Source organism: Rhinatrema bivittatum, chromosome 3 (genome assembly GCF_901001135.1).
Source record: "Rhinatrema bivittatum chromosome 3, aRhiBiv1.1, whole genome shotgun sequence".
Lineage (NCBI taxonomy): Eukaryota > Metazoa > Chordata > Amphibia > Gymnophiona > Rhinatrematidae > Rhinatrema > Rhinatrema bivittatum.
The window spans coordinates 266,953,851-266,980,838 of NC_042617.1; the positions used below are offsets into that span (position 1 = coordinate 266,953,851).

Genomic DNA, 26,988 nt, shown 5'->3' on the forward strand with positions numbered 1-26,988 from the left:
AACATGGAAGTCAATATTCAAAGGGTTTGTCAAGTAACTTTTGGAGCTACCAAGATAAACTCTGAGATTTGAATTTCCCACCCATCTCCCTGGCAAAATTTTACCCTGGTAAGTCATTACGTGGCTAAAATTCAGTTGCATAAAGAGGCAGAGCAGGTGGCATTCTCCATTGATAGGCAGGCCTGAATTAGCCTTAATGTGTGGGTGGCCTCATCCAACAACACTGACATGGATTTAGTTCTCAGAGCTTATGTTTCACCAAATTCAAACTTCTAACACTGGCGTACAAAACTCATTCAAAGGTCAAGTATAAACCTACCTCATAGCACCTCTAAACCCTTGCATACTGACTCGCTTCCTGCTCTCCTTGACACAAGCTCACCTAGCTGTACACTCCCCAAATACTATATGCTCCACAGATACAAGAGAACCTTTGCTGGATTGATTCCAACATTATGGAACTCTCTATCCACCCCCTCCCCCACCAAAACAAACACACACACACACAAGACTTGCTCCGAACCTTCTAGTCTTTAGAAGACTGGTGAAAACCAGCTTTATGAGACTGGATTTGGCAGCAGCCAATAGGGATGTGCACTGATTTTTTTTTATGTCATTTTCATTTCAGGTCACTATCTGTTTGATTTTGTTTTTCAAATAGTTTGGGAGGTGTTTATATCGGGTTTCCCTAATTTCGGAGTTAGTGCGCACTAACAGGACTTAGTGCACATTGCACTAACTGAAAATGTTACCAGTAAGTTAAAAAGTGTCAATTGGGGAGCAGTTCATTAGCTAGAGATATGGTTTGCATTCCCATTGGCTAGCTCCTTAGTTATTTGTAATGTGGGTAGCCAGGACATACATTTCTCCTCACATCTGCCCTTTTACAGATTACCAACAATAAACACACAGACAATAGATTGGAATCAAACAGGCCGCAGCTTTATTATATTACACAACCAGGTGCCTGAGCCCCCTACATACAAGCTTAAGGAACTCCCAGCGACCATCCATCAGCCAACAAGATGATCACCACCAGCCACCCAGCCAGCAAACTCATTTTCATGACCTCCGCCACTTCCCAGCAAGGAGCCAAGCCAGTAGACCCCCCGCCACCACCCAGTAAGGAGTCATATGGGGACAACTGCACCCAGTTGCCCCCCATAGGTCAACACATGACCACTGTCAATTCAGCAGACAATTTAGCATAACACTGAACACCAAATTGGCTCGGGCAACCCGCCTCCCCGAAAGATGGCTTCAAGGATGATCCAGGAAACTATAGGCCCGTGAGCCTGACTTCAGTGCCGGGAAAAATTGTGGAAACTATTCTAAAAAAATCAAAATCACAGATCATATAGATAGACATGGTTTAATGGGACACAGCCAACATGGGTTTTCCTATGGTAACTCTTGCATCACCAATCTGCTACATTTTCTTTTGAAGGGATTAATAAACATGTGGATAATGGTGAGCCGGTGGATATAGTGGATTTGGATTTTCAGGAGGCATTTGGAAACATTCCCATGAGAAACTCTGAGGAAATTAAAGTAACAGAGCAAGAGGCAATGTACTTTTGTGGATTGCAAACTGGTTAAAAGACAGGAAACAGAGGGTAGGATTAAATGATCAGTTTTCTCAGTGGATAAAGGTAAACAGTGGAGTGCCTCAGAGATCTTTTCTGGGAACTTTGCTTTTTAATATATTTATAAATGATCTGGAAAATGGAATGAATGAGGTGATCACATTTGCAGATGACACAAAATTATTCCAAGTTAAATCACAAACAAATTGCAAGAAATTGCAGGATGACCTTTAAAGACTTGAAGATTAGGCATACAAGTAGCAGACAACATTTAATATGAACAAGTAAAATGTGATGCACATGTTGAAAAGTAACCCACACTATAAGTACAATATGTTAGGTTCCATATTAGGAGATACCACCCAGGAAAACTATCTGGGTACCGTCATAGACAATACCTTGAAATCCTTGATTCGGTGTGCAGCAGCAATGAAAAAAGCAAACAATGGCCTGGATGTATCAAAATGCGATAAGTATTGCATGGATAGCAAAAGGGATGTGTTTTATGCTAATATACAGTTTATTGCAATTTGTGCTACTTACAAATGTGAAGAGATAAGTTAGTGCAAATTGTGATAACATTTTCAGACTTTGCAATAAGTGCCATGAGAGAGAGAGTGAGAGAGCCTAGCCATAATGTCCTCTCCCTAGATAGGAATTTCTATCCCTATGGGAGGCCCACCTAGTAACTCGAGGTGAGGTTTAGGTATTCGTGTAGGGGGTTAGAGGCCACTTTGACATTCAACGTGAGACGTACGAACAGAACAGTGGTCTCTTGTGAAGATTTGATGACCTACGGAGAGAGGAAACTCACCCAAAGATGGGATTTGTGCAGTGTTCTCTCTACCTAGCTTGATGTTACCCAGGTAGAGAGTCCATCAAGCTAGGTTGAAAGAACCTTGCACAAATATAATCTTGGAGTGAGTTTTTTCTCTCTCTCTCTCTCTCTCTCGTTAACGGGGCTTTTCACATGCGATAAGCCCTTAACGCATGCGAAAACGCCTTTCCGCATTTTGATAAATGACCCCCAATGTTAGGAATTATTAGGAAAGGAATGAAGAATAAAACAGAGAATGTCATAATACTTCTGCCTCTCCATGGTTAAACCACACCTAGAATACTATGTGTTATTCTGGTCGCCACATCCCAAAAAACAGTGAACTTCATGTGGTACAGAGAAGGGAGACCAAAATGAGAAAGGGAATGGCATGGCATCCTTATGAGAAAAAGCTAAAGAGATTAGAGCTATTCAGTTTGGAGAAGAGAGAGCTGAGGTCTATAAAATCATGAGTGGAATAAAATGGATAAATATGAGGGGGGCGGATCCAAGATGGCCACTGGATGAGAAGTTGTGTGTGAGCGTCCTCGTTTATCTGAAAAGCAACTTATTTTCCTGTGAAAAATTTTACTTTGATTATGGGAAGAAAGCGCAAGCTGAGGACTCCTTACCCCGCAGAGCCTTTGGCGAGTGCTCCGACCGGCCCGATGGACGCCTATGTCACATGCAGCGCCAGAGTAGCGGGAGACCAGCCGTTGCAGAGTGGGGGAGGGGAATGTGAGCTCCCCTCTTTGCCAGGCTCAATATCACCTTTGAGTCCCGCGGAGAGGACTCCACCACTTAATCCAGCTGCCAGGAGAGACGCACTATATCCAGGGGAAGAAACCTGCGACCAAAGTGTGCAGGATATTTTCTCTGCGAGGTCTGGAGCGGTGCCAACGGCAGCGTTTAGCCCCTTTGAATACCATCAATGGTAAGACCACTTGTTTTTTCCTTTGAAACATTGTGGGAAGCCATAAATGAGATGAGAACTAATATATTACAACAGTTAACACCAGTAACGGAACAAGTAAGAAGGCATGAAAAGAAATTGGAAGTGTTTGAGAAGTCAAATGTGGATGTGGAACAACAAACTGCTACTATTCGGACTGAGATAAAAATGATTCAGCAAACGCAATCAATGTTGATGAAAGATAATAAGACTATTGTTCAAAAGATAGAAAATCTAGAGAAGTACACAAAAAATCGAAATTTAAGATATATAAACTTTCCTCAATTACCAATGAGATCTTCGAGGGAAGTTTTTAATAAATATATGTTTGAAATATTAAAAATTTCAGAAGATCAAACTCCATCGATCATGAAGATATTTTATTTATCGAAGTCTAGAGCAGAAGCAGTAAATCAAGGAGCAGAGTTGGAGACTTTGGCACCTATGAATGATCAACCTCTTAATATAACTGCAATTTTGGAAACATCGGATACAGAAATGGCTATTCCTGCAACTCTGATAGTGATTTTTGCCTCAGAGATAGATAGGGAAAGGTTATTAAGATTGAGTAAGAAACATAGGAATGAAAGATTTCTTGGACTTTTAGTTAGAGCCTTCCCTGATCTTTCCCGTGAGACACAGAGGAGGAGGAAAGCATTCCTACTTTTGAGACCTCAGGTTTTACTAATTGGGGCAAGATATTTCCTTAAATTTCCATGCAAATGCATGGTCAAATATTTACAAAATTCTTATGTTTTCTTTGATCCACCCCAGTTAACTCAATTCTTAGTGGGAAAGATTCCTGTAACAGCCGAAGCACCTCGTGTAGAGGCTCCTTAAAATCCCTCATAAGTAATAGTGTCGCTGTTATTATCTGGATATATCTTTATATAGTCTTGTACTATTTTTCCTTTAGGTTTGGTAAAGGTCCACCCCCCCTATGTTGTAGATCTCAAAAGAAGAGATACTATAAATGATTTTCTTTGGGCTATTGTTTGATGATATTGTGTATTAATACAGTAACTGTATTGACTGAATGGTATTCTCTTTTTCTGTACAAGATTTTGTTCTTGAAATTATTGTAAATTGCATAAATATAAAATAAAAAAAATGGCTAAATATGAATCGGTTATTTACTCTTTCCAAAAATTAAAAAACTAGGGCATACTCCATGAAATTAGTAAGTAGCACTTAGAGTTTGTTTAGAATGCTTTTTAATTATTTTAAAATAAATTTATTTAGTTTTTACTATGAATGTGTTTTTAATTTGTATTGCTATGTGTATGATGTTGTAAATCACTGAGCAATTTTTAATCAGTGAAGCGATATATAAATATCATTAAATAAATAAATTGTAGAAAATTATGTTTTGCTCAACACACAATTAAGCTCTAGAATTCATTGCTAGAGGATGTGGTAAAGGCAATGAGCCAGATTTTAAGAGGTGTGCGCAGAACCCGGCGCACACAAATCTATGCCCGATTTTATAACATACTCGCGCGCAGCCGTGCGCATGTTATAAAATCCGGGGTCGAAGCGCACAAGGTGGGGTACACTTGGGCACCTTGCACGCGCCGAGCCCTAGGGGAGCCCCGATGGCTTTCCCTGGTCCCTCCGAGGCCACTCCGAAATCAAAGCAGCCTCGGAGGGAACTTTCCTTCTGCCTCCCCCTCCACCTTCCCCTCCCTTCCCCTACCTAACCCACCCCCCAGCCCTACCTAACCCCCCTCCCCAACCTTTGTTTTTAAAGTTGCGCGTGCCGGCCTGGAGGCCCTACGGAGGCCTCTGTCCACGCCCCTGCTCTGCCCCGGACTGCCCACGCTCCGCCCCTTTTTTCAAGTCCTGGGACGTGTGCGCGTGGCTGGGCCTATGCAAAATAGGCTCGGCACGTGTAACCCCCATATGCGCGTAAATCCAGCTGGATTTACGCGCGCAGGGCTTTTAAAATCTGACCCAATTAGCATAGCTGGGTTTAAAAAAGTTTTGGACAAGGTCCTGAAGAGAAGTCCATAAATTATTATTAACCAGATAGAACTGGGGAAAGACTACTTATCCCTGGTTATTATCTACTTTTGGGGATCCTGCCAGGTATTTGTGACCTGGATTGGCCACTGTTGGAAACAGGATGCTGGGCTTGATGGACCCTCGGTCTGACCCAGTATGACAATTCTGATGTTCTTAAAATGAAAGCTCTTTAGTGGCACTGATGGCAGGAAAAACAAAGTCCAAAATAATGATACACTAATGGCTAGTGCATCCAACAATAACATGAAATCCAAAACAGCACAAAAATTAAATCTCAATTAATTTCAGCAGCAATACATTGCTCTGCTCTAACAGATCAGCTGTATGGACAGGAGCCCTTTTCCATTTGGACCCTCCTAAGTTCCTGTTTATAAGGCAATTCTCTTGTATTGCAGTAGTATTTTTCCACTCTGAGCAGCTTCTGGCTGATTTTCTCCAACCAGAAACTCCTTAAGACTCCTTCCTCAGAAGCCAGTTTCTTCTTTTCTTAAACTTTCACCAAAGTCAAAATCTTTCCATAGTGAAAACCTCTCCAAAACTCCCAAGACAGATGATGAGTATTAAACAACTCTGTTTCCTGACTTCATGTACCTTAGCATTTTCCCTTTTGAAACCCAAGACCCTTTTCCTCCCTGGAAGTACCAGGTACCCTGACCGTGGACCTCACTCCCCTTCACTGGACAGGAATTCTTCTTTTTCTAGACTCTCCTCGGTGGAGAGAATATACCTTTCTGGGTACTTTCCCTGTGAACGGAAAAGCCCCTTTAGGACCACTCCATGGGGAAGTGGATCCCTCAGACGGTGGTTAGCAGGTTGGCTTCTCCTAACTCCGAATCGCTGGTACTCCATTTGGCTGAATTTGTCTCATATGGGCCTCAGTAGTTTTATCAAACCTACGGCAGTTCTCATAAGAACATAAGAAAATGCCATACTGGGTCAGACCAAGGGTCCATCAAGCCCAGCATCCTGTTTCCAACAGTGGCCAATCCAGGCCATAAGAACCTGGCAAGTACCCAAAAACTAAGTCTATTCCATGTTACCATTGCTAATGGCAGTGGCTATTCTCTAAGTGAACTTAATAGCAGGTAATGGACTTCTCCTCCAAGAAGTTATCCAATCCTTTTTTAAACACAGCTATACTAACTGCACTAACCACATCCTCTGGCAACAAATTCCAGAGTTTAATTGTGCGTTGAGTAAAAAAGAACTTGCTCCGATTAGTTTTAAATGTGCCCCATGCTAACTTCATGGAGTGCCCCCTAGTCTTTCTTCTATCCGAAAGAGTAAATAACCGATTCACATCTACCCGTTCTAGACATCTCATGATTTTAAACATCTCCATCATATCCCCCCTCAGCCATCTCTTCTCCAAGCTGAAAAGTCCTAACCTCTTTAGTCTTTCCTCATCTGGGGAGTGCCAGATCTCTTACCATTCCCTTCTACACTGTCCTCACTAGCAGAGCCATGGTCTGTTGAGACCACTGAGGCCATAGCAGTTAAGGGTAACTCTACTAGTAAGGGGCAAATCTGGGGGGGGGTTCCCTTACCTTTCTACTTCACTTCCTTTCATTTTCAAAACAAAATGAAAGTAACACTATGACATTTAGGGGCGGATTTTAAGAGCCCTGCTCGCCTAAATCCGCCCAAAACCGGGCGGATTTAGGCGAGCAGGGCCCTGCGCGCCGGGAAGCCTATTTTACATAGGCCTACCGGCGCGCGCAGAGCCCCGGGACTCGCGTAAGTCCCGGGGTTCTCCGAGGGGGGCGTGTCGGGGGCGGTCCCGGTCGTCGCGGCGTTTTCGGGGCGTGTCGACAGCGTTTTGGGGGCGGGTACGGGGGCGTGGCTACGGCCCGGGGCAGTCCGGGGCGTGGCCGCGCCCTCCGTACCCGCCCCCAGGTCGCGGCCCGGCGCGCAGGAGGCCCGCTGGCGCGCGGGGATTTACGCCTCCCTCCGGGAGGCGTAAATCCCCCAACAAAGGTAAGGGGGGGTGTACACAGGGCCGGGCGGGTGGGTTAGGTAGAGGAAGGGAGGGGAAGGTGAGGGGAGGGCGTTAGAGGATTCCCTCCGAGGCCGCTCCGATTTCGGAGCGGCCTTGGAGGGAACGGGGGTAGGCTGCGCGGCTCGGCGCGCGCCGGCTATACAAAATCCATAGCCTTGCGCGCGCCGATCCAGGTTTTTAGCAGATACGCGCGGCTCCGCGCGTATCTACTAAAATCCAGCGTACTTTTGTTTGCGCCTGGAGCGCAAACAAAAGTAGGCTATTCGCACTCCTTTTAAAATCCGCCCCTTAGTGTCAGTTGGCACCATTTTGGAATACCACACCGGTGAGGCAGGAGCAACTGTGAATCACTCCTGCCCTGTGAAAAACTAGAGATGGAATAAAATGTGGGGTGGGGGGGGGGGGTTGCTCTTTTAAATATTTAGTTGTTAAAAGAAAAAATGAAAACCAAAGCCTTAAAATGAAATGAAATGCCCCTCTATCTCTTCCCCCCCCCATGAAAGGAAACAAAACAAATAACTCCCCCCCTCCCCCCCCTCCCCCCCTCCCCCCAGCATAGCCCTGGTAAAAATTGATATCATTAACCCTAAACTACTTTCCCTGTCTGGATGATAAATCAGTCATATTTTCATAAAGACAGAAAAGATCCTGACCTCCGTGCTGCAAACAAAATGGAAAGAGAGAACCCACAGAGCTGAACCAAACATGGCAGATGTTGCTTCGGAGTCCCTGGCATCGAAAGGTAATGGTGCATTAGTAGCTGAGGTAACAGCGGTGGTGGCTTCATTCCAGGTAAAATTTGAGAAGTGTACAAAAAGCAGAAACTGTTAAATATCATCATTTCTGAACCTGGGAGTAAGCTAGAGAACTGGGGGGGGGGGGGGGGGGAGAGAAATCAGATGTTGAGGGTGGGGCAAATGTGATGGTGGGGAAAATACAATCATTCAGATCCACAGTGAAACAACTAAAGAGCAAGGTCAACAATTTAGAAAGCTGATCAAAAAAGAATAACTTGAGTTTTGTGAGTTTCCCTGAGGATGTGACTTCTGAAGAACCGAGAGATGTTCTGGAATGCTGGCTTTTATAGGAAGTGGGGCTGGAGAATAGGATAGGAAACATCTACTTTGAGAGAGTGCATCACTGAATTGCATTCTCTCAAAGTAGTGGTCGCTAAAGGGCTTAACTTCGAAAACAAATCCAAATAATTCATGCTTATTGGAAATGTTGCAAGATTCATTATGAGGACAATTGGTTCTTATTATATCAGGATTATTCTAATATGATGGGAATTTGCACTGATTTGTGCTGTTTAAAAAGAACATCGGATTCACTCTGCGGTTCCCCGCATGTTTGAGTCACATATGTGGGGAAGATGTATTTTACGAACAGTGTGGTTAAAGCTGCTGAATTTGTGAAATCACTGATTTCATTATCTAATAACTAAACCAAAGATGTTAATATATATTTTCTATGACCAATTTTGTCATAGACCACCAGTAAAAGTTTGGTGTGACATTTAATTTTTATGGGACTGGTTTCAAGAATTCCCATTTAAAATGCTTTTAAGTCATACTCCATGGTTTGTTCATGACATGGTCTATAAAATTGGAGTGGAAATTTTGTTGTGGGATTTTGTTTTTAGCGCGAAACTACCTTATATGGCTGGTTTGACTATGATAACTAGAAGTACACTCTCTCATGTGGTACTTTTCATGATCTTACATTAGGTGAGAGATCTCTGCACAGATAGCCAATGATATCTTCTGGTCTATTTTCATCATTATAGTTTGGCAACCTGGCAAGGTATATATAAGATATGTTTCTTGGAATGGGGCAGGGCTTGGAAGTCCTATAAAATGGATGAATGTTTTGCAGGGTATAAAAAGACAAAGGGCCGGATTTTCAAAAGGTTATGCGCATAAATCCTCCGGCCTTACGCACGCCAGGCCTATTTTAAAAAGGTTCTGCGACGAGTGTAAAGCCACGGGACGCGTGTAAGTCCCAGGGCTTGCAAAAAGGGGAGGGGGCGGGGTGGAGGCGGGGGCTAGAGGCCTCTGACACAGTGGCCATTTGCCGCTGTGTCAGAAATCGCGTGCCGGCAGTCAGCTGACGTGCGATCTCTGACACAGGAGATGCACCATAATGATTTGGAACATTTCAAATTAAATAGAAAATGGGTAGGTAGATGTGTGGATTGCTTTTTCTGGCATCTGACATGCAGATATGGATATATTAATGCATAAGCAGATTCCAATTACGGCCAAGAGTATTGCTCATGATCTGAAAGGTAGATATACTATTATGGAGGCAAGTGCTTATGAGAGCCCATAACATACATGATCTGCACTCCTAATACATTCATTCTTTATTTCTTGAAATAGCTAGATATTGAATTGGTAAGCATGATTATCCAGTTATATCTGAGAGTGATTTTAACTGCATAAGCAATCCATCTATGGATAAGTCTTCTGCAGGCATCTTAAGTAGATGGAGGAGAAGAAAGGAATTCCCATGTTTGTGTTAGGGGCAGACTTTATCCCAGCACAAAAATCACTTTGCAAATTAGTGGTAAAGTCTCCTATTGTGTACCTAAGTTACACACAGACAGTTACACTGTTGTGGGCACCTCCCACTGCAAAGAAACATAGAAATGATGGCAGAAAATGGCCAGTGGGCCATCCAGTCTGCCCAGTAAGTTTCCCATGGTAGTATTTGCCATGCCGGGCTGGTTACCCCCATACATCAGTCAGTTTTGCTTGATATGCATTGCTTATGGACTTGGCTGTAGAAGCAGTCCTGTGTTTTTTCCTTATTGTCTAGGCATCAGTACCCCAGACTAAAAAGTCATGGCTCATGTTGGTTGTCACTGAATCCAAATTCCTCTTTCCTTTTCACACACCCCACCCCCATCCTGCGAAGCAGAGAGTGTGATGTTGGCAGTGGCATCAAAGCATCAAGGCTTATTGATGGGTTGTAGTATCTGCTGCTCTGTGCTGGTTACCCCCATGCTTATTAGTTTCCCAGTCGGGGCCCTCATTGATTGCTGTCTAAATCCAATTCCTCTTTTCCCTCATTGTTGAAGCAGAGAGCCATGTTGGAGTTGCATTAAAAATATCTAGGATTATTGGTTAAGGGTAGTGACCTCTGCACCAGCAAGTTACACCATGCACACTTTCTTCGTTTCCTTTAGGACTTGACCATAGAAGCAGTACTTTTTCCCTTATGTCTATGTATCAGTATCCCATTGCTGGTACGGCAGTTACTACCCTTAGCAGAAGGCATGGAGATTACTACCCTTAACCAATATGCTCTGATGCTTTTAATGCAACTGCAATATCTTTCCCATCTTAGACAGCAGGGGGAAAAGAGGAATTGGATTCAGTATCCCTGACTTCCATGGTCTGGGATCCTGATATGCATACATAAGGGAAAAAGCACAGGACTGCTTCTGTGGCCAAGTCCTAAAGGAAACGAAGAAAGCGTACATGGGGGTAACTTGCTGAAGCAATTTGGTTGTGCAATAGGTTCTCTCTCCCCCAAACTTGTACATCAATGGATTAGTTTCTTTGTAAACATAACATTTTTCATTTGGTTAGTACTATTATCTTATATATGCTAATAATAGTGCATTGTTGTAAGTCATATGATTTCTTATAAAGTGAGCCCAGAAGGCAGAAGAAAAACTTAATGCTGACCTTTGACATACTTAAGCATTCTGGCTAACCTTTGGCATACTTTAGCATTCCTATAGCTTTTCCACAAATCTGATCTGTTCAATCTTATTATGCTGCTATTATCTTTCTGCTTCTTCACCGTGACCAACTGGTCTGTCTCCACTGAGAACTTCTTGAATCACCTTTATAACACCTGCTTCCAGCAGTGCATAACTTCTGCTTTTAAATGTACTCACAGACTTTGGAAATCCAAAGTCTGTGCTTAAATCCTATCCCCATCCCAACTCTGCCCTTTCAGATCTACTGCAAGTCTGCAGAAAATTATGCAGGTTATTGCGTGTACTCCTAAAGGTGTACAATTGTGAACACAAGAACAACCCTTTATTATTTTGGGAAACAATAAGGCTGTCTTACATGAAGACATAATTACATATATGATTAAAAGAAATAAGGATATAAGCAAAAACATACTGAAGTTGGAATCTCAGTAAAAAAAAAATAGACTAGATATCATGCCTAATAAAAATAATAATGCCATTTATGGGGCCATGTTGGCTGTTTTAAATACATGCTGCATCAAAGAACTAACAAGGTCATTCTTTATTCTGTGATGGGCTGTTCTCAGGGCAATGCCATACAAATTAAGGGAAGGGGAAGAGTGTGGGCGCAATTAACAAGCAAGTGAATTTCTGTACACTCTGTTAAACATCGATACTTTGTAAACCGTTCTGATGGCGAAACCGAACGATGGTATATAAAATAAAATAAATAAAATCAATTTGGGTGGGGTTATGGCCCAGCAGCGCTGCCGGGGATAATGTTTTCCACTTTATCGCCGGCAGCACCCCGGGAAATACCACCCTTTCCCATGGTGCTATGGGGGCGATGGTGTTCAACGCAGCCGCACTACAACAGGCAAAACCGCACCGTTACCATGCGGCCGGCTGCCCACTATTGTCCCGCCCCCTTTTTTTTCACGACTCAGCTAAGAGACAATGAGAATATGTTATAAAGATATGCTATTTTTTAAATTTGTTTTATTGCATTTAAAGTTAAGATATTTTGATATAGTAAGAAATCTGGGAATGTGTTAGCCAATCTTGTCAAAATAAGGTAGGAAGCCAAATTTGTAAAAAGTCTTCACAGATGATATGGATAGGAAGAATAACTGTAATAAGTAAATTGGTAATATTTTTCATAGGTTTTTGAAGCCTTATATTCAGCTGAAGAAGATACAAACTGAAATAAATATCTACTGCAATGAAATGTAAGCTGCCTTGAGCTCAGGTTTGACAGGTGAGCAATTGCATTCAAATCGACATTTAGCACATAGGCATGATAATTTAAATCTTCCTAAAATAGGGGAGGAACAATTGGAAATATATATATCTATAACTTTACAGGAAGTGAAAACAAATATTAACTCCAGTGAAACTTGTAAAGCTCCTGGCCCAGATGCTTGTAATGTAAAGAATTATAAGACCTTTATGGATTTAATTATTGTGCCACTGGGCAATAGATACAGCTCTGTTACAGAAATTTGATTTTCTAAACCTTGTATGTTAGCTTTGTTTATAGTATTGCCTAAGAGGGAATAAAAACTCTGAATTTCCTCTTTCATGTAGGCCAATTTCCTTTATAAATTTTAATCTGAAATTATTTCCAAAAATAATTGCAAACAGAATGAGTTATATTCTTCCTGATAAATTAGTTTGATGCTGTAATTTGAGTATTGTATTGTGAACTGCTTCAGGTCAAACTTCTGTCTGAGGAAGGCAATATACACATTTTATTTATTTATTTATTTATTTCAAAATTCTTCTATACCGTCGTTAAGTTAGGTAACCATCACAACGGTTTACATGGAGGCACGATAAAGTAAAATATGATTGGTATAGATTTACAAGTTAACCATGTGCAAGTACGGTAACATTTTCGTAATAATAAACTATGTGTATAAATTAAACCTATATGTATTTTAAGAAATATTGATTTGAATTTTAATGTAATGATATATTTTAAGGTTAAAAACAACTTATTTGCTTGGTGCGACCTTTTCACTCAGCTGTATTTCTCCTTCTCTTTGTCTATACAAAAAGCTTGTTTATAGAGCCATGTTTTCAAGTTGGTTCTGAATAATTTAAAATCTCTCTGACATATCATAATTTATGAAGACCTTATGGTTTTTTTGCACATAAGTTCCAGAATGTGGTATTTCCTACATACAACCACTGGGGGGACCATGTTTTTGAGAGAGAGAAAAGTCTAGCCATAATGCCATCACCCTAAATAAGTATTTGTATCTCTGTGGGAGGCCCACCTAGTAACTCAAGGTGAGGTTTAGGTATTAGTGTAGGGGGTTAGGGGCCACTTTGACATCCAATGTGAGACGTAGGAACAGAACAGTGCTCTCTTGTGAACATTTGATGACCATCAAAGTGAAGAAACTCACCCAAAGATGAGATTTGTGCAATGTTCTCTCAACCTAGCTTGATGGACACTCTACCTGGGTAACATATTTTTGATAAATGAGGGGGTAAGAGGTGAATTTTAAAAGAGATGCACGCAACAAAATCGGGTCATGGGTATGCATCTAGTACATGCACATATATGTCCACCCAATTTAATAAAGTGGGGGGATGCACATACATGTGCCCATGCACGCATATCTTGTATCAGAGAAAAAAGGGGCATGTTGTGGGTGGGGGATGGCCAAGAGTTGTGCATGCAAGTAGCTATGCACCTGACTACAGACCCAGGTCCAGTGCTGCATAAGTTTGCTTCTGCTATGGAGGAGATGTAAGTTGAAAAAACAAATACAGGTATCCCTGAGCAGTTTAAAGGGTATGTGGTTACTGGAGGGGAGAGCAGGCTAAAAAACCAATGGGGTTTGGAGGACCTAGCTCTAGGTTAAGTGAACTAGTAGATGAACTGGTGAAACTGGTCAAGTCATGGGCATGCACCTGTTATAAAATTCCCCCACTTGCGTGACTCATATTCAACTATATTACTGTGCGCACCCACTTACAAAATTAAGCACATACATGTACCTAGGCTATTTCATATGTGTGTGCATGTTATAAAATTGCCGCATCTCTAGGTGTGCCGTCACACATGTGATTCCTTTTCTTCTGGAGGAATTTTGTACATTTTGATGGTAACTTTGAAACCAGCGCACAGGCGTACACTTTGTGTGCATGCATCAACCCGCACCCAGGGATGCAGCTATATGCGTTTGTGCACATAGTATAAAATAGCCTGGCCCCATGCACATAGAAACATAGAAGTGACGGCAGAAGACCATACGGCCCATCCAGTCTGCCCAGCAAGCTTTCACAGTTATTTTTCTCATACTTATCTGTTACTCTGACCGCTGAGGTCAGGGCCCTTATTAGTAACTTTTTGGTTCTAATTTTCCTTCCACCCCTGTCATTGATGTAGAGAGCCGTGCTGGAGCTGCATAAAAGTGAAGTATCAAGCCTAATTGGTTAGGGGTAGTAACCGCCGCCATAAGCAAGCTACTCCCACACTTGTTGGTTGTCTTAATATAAATCCTCTTTTCTTCATCCCCCCTGCTGTTGAAGCAGTGAGCCGCACTGTATGGGCCAGATTTTCAAAGGGGTACGTGTGTACCCCCCGAAAACCTGCCTGAAGTTCCCCCTGCATGCGCCGAGCCTATGTTGAGTAGGCTCGGTGGCACGTGCAAGCCCGGGGACGTGCGTAAGTCCCAGGGCTTTCAAGGGGGGGGGGCGTGTCGGGGGTGTGTGTTGCGGCGGCACGTCATTTGGGGGCAGGGCCATGGGCGTGGTTCTGGCCCGGGAGCATTTCGGGGGCATGGCCGAGGCCTCTGAAATGACTCCCAGGCCTGGGAATCGCGCACCGGTGGCTGGCCCGGCGCGCGCAAGTTACGCTTGCCTCGGGTAGGCGTAACTTGTGCAACAAAGGTGGGGGGGTTTAGGTAGGGCTGGGGGGGGGGGGTGGGTTAGGTAGGGGAAGGGAGGGGAAGGTGCCGGGGGTGGAAGGAAAGTTCCCTCCGAGGCCGCTCCGATTTCGGAGCGGCCTCGGAGGGACCGGAGGCAGGCTGCGCGGCTCAGCGCGCCCAGGCTGCCAATTTTGCACAGCCTTGTGCGTGCTGATCCCGGATTTTAATAGTCATTTGCAATGAAATAGGAAATACAGTCAGTATTTTCTATTGTGTTGCATTTCGGGAAAAATGAAAAACAATAGGAAAAAACACATTTTAGGAAGGGAGTTAAAAAAAAATGTAAGAGGGGAAACATAACCCAGAAACCATTCCAATTGGAGCCCCCCCCCCCCCACCAGCAGGCCCTCCACTTACCCCCCCTCCCCCCCAGGATTCACCACAAACACCCGGTGGTCTAGTAGGAGGCCCAGGAACTATTTCCCGTTCCTGGGTCAGTGGCTGCCTTCATTCAAAATGGTGCCGGCTGCCCTTTGCCCTTAACTTGTGCCGGAGGCTACTGGTGCCACTGGGCAGCCCCTGTCACTTGGTAGGGGCAGTGGATGGGCCGCACCATATTCTGTATGCTAAACCTTCATGGTTTCTGCAGTATCTTAAGAGTAGTGTAATAGTAATGTCTATAAGGAAAGCATAGAAGCTCTTTGGTTCAAAAACTAAGAGGGATTAGACTGTCTCTCTATATTTGTCTTAATAGGGGAATCTTAGTTTTATTCTAGGTGTTCAAAGTAGTATATTTGGGGACTTTCGTTTTCAATTTTTATTTATTTTCCTGGGAATTTATCAGTGTTTGTTATAATGAATAAAAATGGGAGAAAAATCAATGGGAAGAAAATGACTTTTATTAAACACATTTATTAAATAACAAAACATATCTACATAGTTACTGTCTTCAAGCAGTACTCTTTGTTAGAACTGAGCAAGCTAGAATATATTCATATATATTGTCAATATTAATGAGTCCACAAAATATTATATGCAAAGTTTCTTTGACAAATGGTAGCAAGAAAATATTTGCATTTGACATTCAGTGTCTTTGTAAATTATTTCAAACATGTTGCAGAAAAACACTGAGAACGTTGCCTTAAGGGAGAGACAGTTTACATTCATTAACATGCATGTATATCCATCAAAGTAGGACTTTCAAGGCAAAAATGTACTGAAAAGAAAAGATGCCTTTGAATTAGATCTAAAAAGAAAGCAGACGAGCATAAAAAAAAAAAAAAAAAAAAGATGATGGAAAGATATAGTGAAGAACCCAGCTAGCTTTAAGGGGATTCTTGACCATTTTAAATCTCTGTTCATCATAGAATTGACACAATTGTAAATGTGTGTGAGAGAGTGATAAAAGGTGAGTCTTGCTTTTATCACATTTGCCATTAAAGTACTGCAGGTGAGTTGTTCTCTTGTATTGTAACCATTGTTTCTCCTTTATTTCTCTCCCACGCTAAAAAGTTTGTGGTATTCAAACTCCTTCAATAATTGCATTTTCAAGTCTCCAGGAGGAAGATTCATTGATTTTGTTTGTCTCTTCCGCAAAGCATTAAGAAACTGGGTATAAAGATTTTACAGTAAATACTACCAGTTCAGCCTGAGTAGAGGGCACAGATTTGTTATTTTTGCAGCAATGAAAGGATGACAAATTCCTGGTCTCTCTCCTTAAAGAAATGATCTTATTTCTTCTTATTTTCTAAACAGTTACTCACACAAGGTACTATAAATACCTCTCTCTGAGAAAAATATCCTAAAACAATGTTCGGTTCTCTTTGTTCTTATAATTAACATATTTTTAAGGAAGAGGTTGCTCGCTATTCAGTCGGCTGGTGAGTAGGAAAGTTAACCCAGGTATCTTTTACCTAGGCATTCAGTAGCTGTCAGCTGGATAAGTCTGTCGCTGAGTGTGCCTGGGTAACTTTAGGACAGCTGTTTTTCCAACCAGACTTTCGTGGCTGCCAGGTAGTGCTGAATATTGATAACATAGGGATGCAAGACTTGTGCCTCTGTACCTTCATGACTACATTGTGGCTTTACAAAAGGCTGCAGTTTATTAAGCAAACAACCTAGCCTGAGCCCTCATAACACTAACAGTGCTTTGCCCCCCGCCCCCCCCCCCCCCCAATTCACCTGCCACCACACCCCGGTGGCATATATAGAATTAATCAGTCCTCCAGTATTGCTCACCCCGCCGCATCCCAGCGAGGGTAAGTCAGCAGCCTGAACAGCAACCTCCACTGCTCATCAGCTGTCTTGTATAGCGCCCCCCCCCCCCCCCAACTACATGATTCCTCCCCCTCCCCCCAAATGCCCCCTTTAACTCACAATTATTAACAATTGACAATAATTTTGAGCTCGGGTTTCCGCTACAAACAAGGATAACTGTGGTTGCCCTTGTTCCCCCCTCTGCGGCCTAACTAATACTCCTTAATCATTCTCTCAAAAGCCTCCTGTAATATAGTATTAAACAAGTCTAACCCCACTTCTGACAAATGTGCACCATCAGCCCAATATAACCTCTCACACATATCCCATGCCCATTCATGTTGCACCCATATACCACCCTGACTTACAACCCACCTCCTTATCTGCCTATTCACTTTCTTCATACCGCTGTTCCATAAAGCCTCATTCTTTAGTTTGAGTCTAATGATCATATCAGACCAACCCAAGGCATTCTTTAAGGCATTCTGTTCATAATGCATGCAAAATCCTTCCACACTATTACCACGAACTCTTTACAAGAACAAGTCCTTATATCGTTAACCCCGAGATGAATCAAAATAATTTCTGGAGCTCCCCACCTCATACCAAGCCTTGCATAAAGGACAACAATGCTCCCTACCTCATTCCCCGATTACCAAACCAGCGAACCCTTCTCCTCTTACTTTTCAAGGTTAGATGTTCACCATATAGTCTTCACAAAGCCCTGCGCTATGCCCAGTGAACAAAGGAATGGCCCACAATCCAGATACACTCCTGATAATGGGAACCCCCCCGCCATTCTGTAAAAAATAACACATTGAAATTAGATTGCACACTGCTGCTTTCCCCTCCCTCAACCCCTACCTTCACACATATAACTCAAAGGCCCTGGATCGCCACCTCCCAATGGACCGAATCATATTCTCCGAAAACCCCATTTCCGCTGCCATGGTGGCAGCCCCTATGTGGAAAGAATGAATACAAAAAACATCTGCATTCCACCCTAAGCTTGAAACCACCAGTCGCAACAGTCTTGAAAATTGGAACCTGGTTAAGGGAGAGCCAATAGCATGCATCAAAAATGAACCTCGAACTGATGGTATAACCTTCACAAAAGCCTGCACACAACGAATTGGGCAAGACAACACATCCGCTGAAGGAACTAATGTAATTACATGCCCTTTTCCCCTTTGATCCACTTTAGACTTGTGAATACAAAAACACACACAATTATCATAAACCCATATGTTTGTGAACTTCAACCCCACCCCAGACACATTTACTTTCAAATCAGCTACCAACTCCCATACTCTCAAAGCACTAAAGAAGGCAAACACAAATGCCACCCAGAAAAGTAATACCTTGTATTCCGACCAACACACCACACCAGCTGCCCCGATATAATCACCAACTCTGCATGCTTTATTGGCTGCCTTTTGTCCACTACTCGACCCCGACCCCTCACCCATCCACCAAAACTCGCTTCACCACAAAACTCGCCACTGGGTTACCCCAACCTTCAAGCTTCTGAAAGAATGAAAAACCTACTATGTATGATCTGTTGACATTGAATAACCACTCTGTCTCGCCCATAAGATATACTGAACAATACCCGCTTCTCTAACAGGTTCACCATTCCATCCCTCAAGATGCAAAAATCTCAAAACAGCACCTCGGCCAACGACGTAGGATGCCCATGTTGCAGGTGCCATAGACATCCTTATCAAATCCATGCTTTGGAAAGCCAAACGCCACAGGTACTCTGAAAACAGCCTCTCCTTCCTAACTTGCCTGCAGTGCCTAACTCCTGAAGACATTCCACTTGAAATGAGAAAGGGCATCAGCAATCAGATTCCGAGCACCAGGCACATATCTAGCTGTAATCAACATGTTGCATTTTAAACGTAATACCTGTTTTCGCAACAATGCAGATACCAGCTCGCATTTAGCCAATTGCCTATTAATAACTTGAACTACTCCCAAGTTATCAAAACCAGAAAAACTTCCTTCTTATGTCTGAGCAGATCTCCCCAGATAGACAAGGCTACTACAAAGGAATGGGTACTTGCCAGGTTCTTATGGCCTGGATTGGCCACTGTTGGAAACAGGATGCTGGGCTTGATGGACCCTTGGTCTGACCCAGTATGGCATTTTCTTATGTTCTTATCCCTGCTTCCACCATCCAAGGCTCCGCACACCACCTTCATTGAAAGTATACCCCAAAACCATAGGCCCCAGCTGCATCAGAGTAAAGTTCAATGTTCCAGTTGGATACTGCATCCTGTTTAGTACAGGGCTTCCCAAACCTGTCCTGGGAACCCCACAGCCAGTCGGGTTTTCAGGATAACCATAATGAATGTACATGAGATATATGTGCATATATTGAGTCTCTGCAATATGCAAATTTATCTCATGCATCTTAGTTGGCCATTTCTGCTACAGAGGTATAGCAATCAGACAGGTATTGGTAATTGCCTGTTATGCCAATTAAGTTTTCACTCATTGGAAGAAATGCAGGCAAATTGATAGTGGAAGACAAATTGGAAAATACAACCTGAGGTATTCCACCATTCGCACAGATAAATGCATTCTACTACTAGTAAACAAGAGTGTGCAATTTCTGTCTTCAAGGGCTGCAACCCAGATTAATTTTCCGGATAGCCACAGCAAATATCATGAAACATACTGCTTATATTTGGTCAAAGAAACAGATTGATCTGTATAGTTTGGTTTCCTCAAGAGCCAGTCTGGATTGAGACTCTTAAAGACCTGAGCTGTACAACCATGTTAAAATCATGGTACCTTGCCTGACAACAGCATGCTCTCAGTGTTATGGGATAAAAGTGGAAGGTTTGTGGTAAGGAATGAAAAATGTAGAGATACTATACTTTTTCTTTAAGGAATGCAAAAGCTATATTAACAAAATAATTCAATGATTTAGGGGGTTTGCACTCTTGGAATAATGGAGCTGTCATAATGGCTGCCTCTTTGGACTTGCATAGTCGACACATCATGGCATCTAAAACCACATTTTGGACTTAATTTGAAGAGAAATGTACAAAATTTCTGCTGATCATTTTGCCTGTACAGTTTGGAAGTAATGTAACTTAATATTTTGTTTCCTGCAGCTTTTCAAAGGGAAACACTTTTGTGAAATGATTCACTAATGACTATCAGTAAAAAAAAAAACAACCCATCACATATTAAAAGAACAAGGACCAACCAAAAACTATTATGGGAAATAGTATCATAATCTATTGTGATCTACAGGCTCTTGCCAGCAATGGGCTACAACCAGTTATCATATGAATGAGCACCTCTTCTCTTATCTCATATACCTTTTCCCATTACTTTTAGTCCCATTACTTTAAACCCATTATTTTAATCCTAAAATTCCAGTCTATATTTATTTATATTTGTTTTACTTTTATTAATTACTCCTAAAATTTTTATATATTAGACTAGTCAAAAACCATTTCACTATTTACCATACTTTTTCAGATCATTGTAAATCAGCTTAATTTATCCACAAATATTCCGCTCATGTATCCCACACTGTTACTGATGTGCTCAAATGCTGTCCCAACATTGGCATTGTTTCAGCACCCTTGTACCTTCTTCAGGGGAAATACTGTAATCTAAAAAAGAGCACCAGACAAAATACAAAAACAAATTGTTTCAACCACATATATATATATATATATATATATATATATATATACAGATTAAAACAAGCTAACCAGTGGAAGCATACTTCTGAAATCAGCCCGAGCAGCTCACATATCAGCCCGAAAAATAGCGGACATGCTCTGACTCTGCCCCTAACATGTCTGCTTTTAAACTACTGTAAATGCCTCACAAACAGCCAATAAGAATAGCCGAGAGTACGCATCAACCAATCTAAATTATTTGTCCAACCCCAAAATGTAAGAAGTTTGACAACTCTCCACTGAAATTATTAATCAAAACAGCATCCCAGATTCATATTAATTTATCAGCACATATATACTGACCAATCAGTTTCTTTGGTCTTTTTTTAGATTACTGTATTTCCCCTGAAAAAGGTCCAAGGGTGCTGAAACAATGCCAATGTTGGGACAGCATTTGAGCACATTAGTAACAGTGTGGGATATATGAGCGGAATATTCATGGATAAGTTAACTTGATTTACAATGATCTGTAAAAGTATAGTAAACTGTGAAATGGTTTTTGATTAGTCTAATATATACAATTTTAGGAGTAATTAATAAAAGTATAACAAATATAAATAAATATAGATGGGGATTTTAAGATTAAAATAATGGTATATGAGTTACACGATGTTAGGTTCCATATTAGGAGCTACCACCCAGGAAAAAGATCTAGGCATCATAGTGGATAATACTTTAAAATCGTCGGCTCAGTATGCTGCAACAGTCAAAAAAGCAAACAGAATGATAGGAATTATTAGGAAGGGAATGGTTAATAAAACGGGAAATGTCGTAATGCCTCTATATATCGCTCCATGGTGAGACCGCACCTTGAATACTGTGTACAATTCTGGTCGCCGCATCTCAAAAAAGATATAGTTGCAATGGTGAAGGTACCGAGAAGGGCAACTAAAATGATAAAGGGGATGGAACAGCTCCCCTGTGAGGAAAGGCTGAAGAGCTTAGGGCTGTTCAGCTTGGAGAAGAGACGGCTGACGGGGGATATGATAGAGGTCTTTAAGATCATGAGAGGTCTTGAACGAATAGATGTGAATCGGTTATTTACACTTTCGAATAATAGAAGCACTAGGGGGCATTCCATGAAGTTAGCAAGTAGCACATTTAAGACTAATTGGAGAAAATTATTTTTCACTCAACGCACAATAAAGCTCTGGAATTTGTTGCCAGAGGATGTGGTTATTGCAGTTAGTGTAACTGAGTTCAAAAAAGGTTTGGATAAGTTCTTGGAGGAGAAGTCCATTAACGGCTATTAATCAAGTTTACATAGGGAATAGCCACTGCTATTAATTGCATCAGTAGCATGGGATCTTCTTAGTGTTTGGGTACTTGCCAGGTTCTTATGGCCTGGTTTGGCCTCTGTTGGAAACAGGATGCTGGGCTTGATGGACCCTTGGTCTGACCCAGTATGGCAATTTCTTATGTTCTTATTTGGTAACAGAAGAGGTGCTCATTCATTTGATAACTGGTTGTAGCCCATTGTGGGTTAGAGCCTGTAGATTACATTTATGAGAGAGCACAATAAATTCTGATACTATTTCCCATAATAGTTTTTGGTCGGTCCTTGTTCTTTTGATATGTGATATTGTTTGGGGGACTGTGTTTGTTCATTACTATTTTTTTATCAGTAAAAAAAAATCATTCTATAGTTTGGAAGTCAGACATGTCTAATTTCATTAAAAAATGAAAGCTGCTATCCATCTTAAAAATTCCAGTGCTGAATTTCATTAGGATCTAGCCACCTGACTATGAAGTTAGGTGACTAGATGCTGCAGGGTAAAATATCTAGCTCCCTAGATTTACTAGGCTGCTGGATTTAGCATATCAAAAAAATGAGCATTTATTTATTTATACCTATATTCATGGAACATCATACCGGTTCACAAAATGTAGGTATCACAATAAATGTTGGTTAACATACATCGATTCAGGATATAAAACATAGTTACATGAATCATAAAATACACATCAATAAAATAAGACAATAAAACAAATCAAATAAAACGGTAATAAAAATAAGATAAGAGCATTAGTTTAAAACCAGTACATAGATGCGTGTATATTTCTGGTTAGGGGAGGACTTAGCTGGCTAGCATGGATTTTAAGCATCTAGCTCTGGGCAAACAATTGGCAAGCCTAAATCTAGGCATTTAATTTTTGACTGGCTAGATTTAGGAACATTTTCAGCTGCTTTCTGGCTGGCTAGGTTATAACTAAAAACTAGCATAAGGTAAGTTGGAGGGAAAAAAAGCACAGATATTTAGATTATATATATACAAGCCGTAAAGCCCGTTAAAACGGGCTACATCCCTCTGTCTCTCACCTCCCCCTCATTCTCTCTCCCCTCACTCTTCACCACCCCCCTCCCCCACTCCTCCCCACCCTCCCTCTCCTCTCACTCAGTCCCCCCTCTCCCTCACTCCCTCCCACTCAAGTCCCCCCCTCTCCCTCCCTCCCACTCACTCAGTCCCCCTCTCCCTCCCTCCCACTCACTCAGTCCCTCCCTTCACCCACCTCCATTTCCTCCCGGCGCCGTAAGTGCGACTTCCCGCAACCCTCACCCGGCTCCATTAACTCCTCCCGCTCCTGCCGGCAGATCTCGGGGGGGGGGGGTCACTCCCGCGCGCGCGGCAGTGACCCCCCCGAGATCTGCCGGCAGATCTGGGGAGAAGTAGCGGCACCGAGCGCGCGCGGTGCCGCTACTTCTCCTCCCGCTCCTGCCGGCAGATCTCGGGGGGAGGGCGCGGGAGGCACCCCCCCCCCCCCCGAGATCTGCCGGCAGGAGCGGGAGGAGAAGTAGCACCGCTACTTCTCCTCCCCAGATCTGCCGGCAGATCTCGGGGGGGGGGGGGGTGTGACTCCCGCGCCCCCCCCCCCGAGATCTGCCGGCAGATCTGGGGAGGAGAAGTAGCGGTGCTACTTCTCCTCCCGCTCCTGCCGGCAGATCTCGGGGGGGGGGGGGCGCGGGAGTGACACCCCCCCCGAGATCTGCCGGCAGATCTGGGGAGGAGAAGTAGCGGCACCGCGCGCGCGCGGCGCCGCTGCTTCTCCTCCCGCCTCCTGCGGCCCCACCGCCATTTTTTTTTCTGACCAACGTCCTTGCCCGCACATGCGCAGTAGAGCTGCGCTCTACTGCGCATTTGCGGGCCGTCGGTCACAGGCCATTTATAAGGTAGATCTTTTTGGGCTTTATTCATAAAGGGGTGGATTTTAAAACCCCCTGCGCGTGCCGGCGCACCTATTTTGCATAGGCCACCGGCGCGCGCAGAGCCCCGGGACGCATGTAAGTCCCGGGGCTTCCTGTCGGGGGCGTGGCGGGATGACGCGGTGTTTAGGAGGCGGGGCGGGGCGTTTCGGGGGCGGTGATGTGGGCGTGGTTTCGGCCCGGGGGCGTTCCAGGGGCGTGGCCGCAGCCTCCGGAACAGCCCCTGGGACCGGACCACGGAGCGGGGCAGCCGGCCGACGCGCGCAAAGTTAAGGGGGGGGTTTAGATAGGGCCGGGGGGGTGGGTTAGGTAGGGGAAGGGAGGGGAAGGTGGGGGGAGGGCGAAGGAAAGTTCCCTCCGAGGCCGCTCCGAAATCGGAGTGGCCTCGGAGGGAACAGGCAGCGCGCGCTGGGCTCGGTGCGCGCAGGTTGCACAAATGTGCACCCCCTTGCGCGCACCGACCCTGGATTTTATAAGATACGCGCGGCTACGCGCGTATCTTATAAAATCCAGCGTACCTTTGTTCGCGCCTGCTGCGCGAACAAAAGTACGCGCTCGCGCAAGTATTTAAAATCTGCCCCAAAGGACTTTTACACATCTGGAAATAAAAATGTTATTTAATAAGGCCCTTTTTTGTTTTATTTGCTGCTTTGTATTGCGAATGGTTGCCTTCATGGTCTACTTATTGGAAAATTTGCAATAAGAATTAAGAAACAAACCCCTAAAACAGTATGATTTAGCTTGAAGCAGTTCAGTTTAAAATGTTACATTACACTTTTTGCCCATGGTTTTGGTTGTACAGTTTTTTCCCCATCGCTGAAGTTTCAGAAAATTAAATGCTGGAAGTTCGAGATTAATTATTTCAGAGCTGTGCAAGCAGGTGTTTTGCAATATATGTTTTTTATACTATCTAGGCCCTAAACTGAAATCTGAGCCTTAGAATCATTTTGCAGCATAACAGAAGGAGCCAGAGAGAAAAACCAAGACTCTGGCATGAGCTAGTTAGAAATCAGAAAAGAAAACCAATTTGAGTGATAGACTGCAGAAGTTTCCTTTGCTCAGTCATCATTTGTGTTTGACACTTGATTGTTGCTTGGAGAAAAGAACTCTGAGAAGCTGCATTAAATTATGTTAGCCCCAGTATTTTACACAAATGTACACACACATACACACTCTCTCTCTCTCTCTCTCTCTCTCTCTCTTAGAAAAGAGGAGCCAAATTAAACAAATAATTACTAATTAATGGATTTCTTTTCTTAATACCCCTCATCTCAGGGACAGAGCCAGCATGATGCAGACATGGCTATGCGTAAGGTTAGGAAGAAACTGATGAAACCAAGGATACCAAAGCAGTGGTTACCTAGCAACAAGCGACAGAACTTTCCTTTGCAGCCTCTTAATTTTACTTCTTTGGTAGAGGTTAAAAAAAAAAAAAAAAAACTAATAAGAAGAATAGCCAGGTATTGATTTACTTATTTCAATTTCTTTCTCACTATTCCAGCGCTAGCTCACTGTGAGTTACAATAAAAATCATAAAACGCTATGTAGCCCTTCTCCTGCCGGCTAACTGGGCTCAGGAGCTCACTGGGAAATGCTTGGGCCATGTTCTGACCTATACTTCTGGGTTCTTTATCCGACAGATGGGAATGGTAAAGTCTTTGAAGCTCTCAGGCTTCCTGCAGAGGTCTTCGACTTCTAGTGAAGGAAATACGTTGCACGAGTCAGATGCTGTTTGAAACGAAATCCTTTTGCTGAGTACTTGATTGCAGTGAAAATTCACAGAGAGGACCCATTGAAATAATGCACTTCTGTACAGAAATAAAGTTCCACTGGTAGATCTGCACTCCCCTGTCAATAGGTAGTCTTCACAAGGGACCTTTCCTGGGTGGTACCTACAAGCTGGATGCAGATTCCTTCCCAGCAGGAAATTGGAAACTCCTCCTGATGCACTTCAGGAATTCCTATGCTGATGCTTTCTTTCTAGCAGCAACCTTGTTGGTCATTCTCTCTGAGGGGGCAGTCTTCTGACTCTCCAGCAAGAAAAAAAATCAATCCTCTTTCTCCAAATTCTGAAGAAATCTCTCTGATAGTTGAGGGTTATGGAATTAACTCCCCTCTTTCTTGGGATCTCTTCTCTGGCTCCTTAGAATATCTCGGAAGTCCACTCTGGCACCTCAAGATAACTCATGAAAGCATCGCAGTCAATTATATGTGAAAACTCATTTCATACATATTTATATAGTTTCACAAACTTGCAGCAAAATGTTGTCAGGCTGCTAATGATTCCTTCATAATACCCATGCAATGGTCAATATTGTTTCAGTACCAACATCAAAGGAGATGCAGATAAGTTTCAGACCAGATATTGTTTCAGACCAATAGTGCCCTATGAGTCAATTATAATCATTGGTCTCAATCAATTCTCATGCTGAATCATTTGTTCCAATGTCTTAAACTTTTTGTCTTGCATTTATAGCTAGAAATGAAGTCCCTTGTCAAAAATTTGCAAATCACTTCCCTTATCATGATCTATTACTCTTCATGGCTTCATATCATCATTTGCACTTGACATATTTCCTGATCCTGGAAACTGCATCATAGCTGCACCACATTTGTTGAACTTTTTAAGCAGGCGGAGGGAGCGACACTCTCTAGCTGTTACTCTCTGGTGATGTCTCTCTCTATATAAGTATGAAATGATTTTTCAAATGTAATTGATCGGGATGATTTAATGAATAATAGGTATATTTCAATATCTGCAACTAATCTTTGAGCCCAGTTACTTTTGTTAATAACCCAATATAACTCGCCAAGATCCTAAGAGCTAGACTACCCCACCAATCAT

At 42.8% G+C, this 26,988-nt stretch overlaps 1 protein-coding gene across 15 annotated transcripts in view; it reads left to right on the forward strand.

Moving 5' to 3' along the window:
• The window catches only part of TMEM200A (transmembrane protein 200A), a 245,515-nt gene that overhangs the window by 154,794 nt on the left and 63,733 nt on the right, over positions 1–26,988 (forward strand). For 5 of the 15 annotated variants that reach the window (XM_029594548.1, XM_029594547.1, XM_029594555.1 and 2 more), the window contains 2 exons: positions 8,016–8,121; positions 12,255–12,349. The exons of 2 other annotated variants lie outside the window; for them this stretch is intronic. The gene's annotated coding sequence lies outside the window, so the exon portion shown is untranslated. Of the gene's footprint in view, positions 1–8,015; positions 8,172–12,254; positions 12,350–26,988 lie in introns of all 15 variants that reach the window. 8 more of the 15 variants (XR_003855513.1, XM_029594554.1, XM_029594558.1 and 5 more) reach the window with 5 other exon arrangements.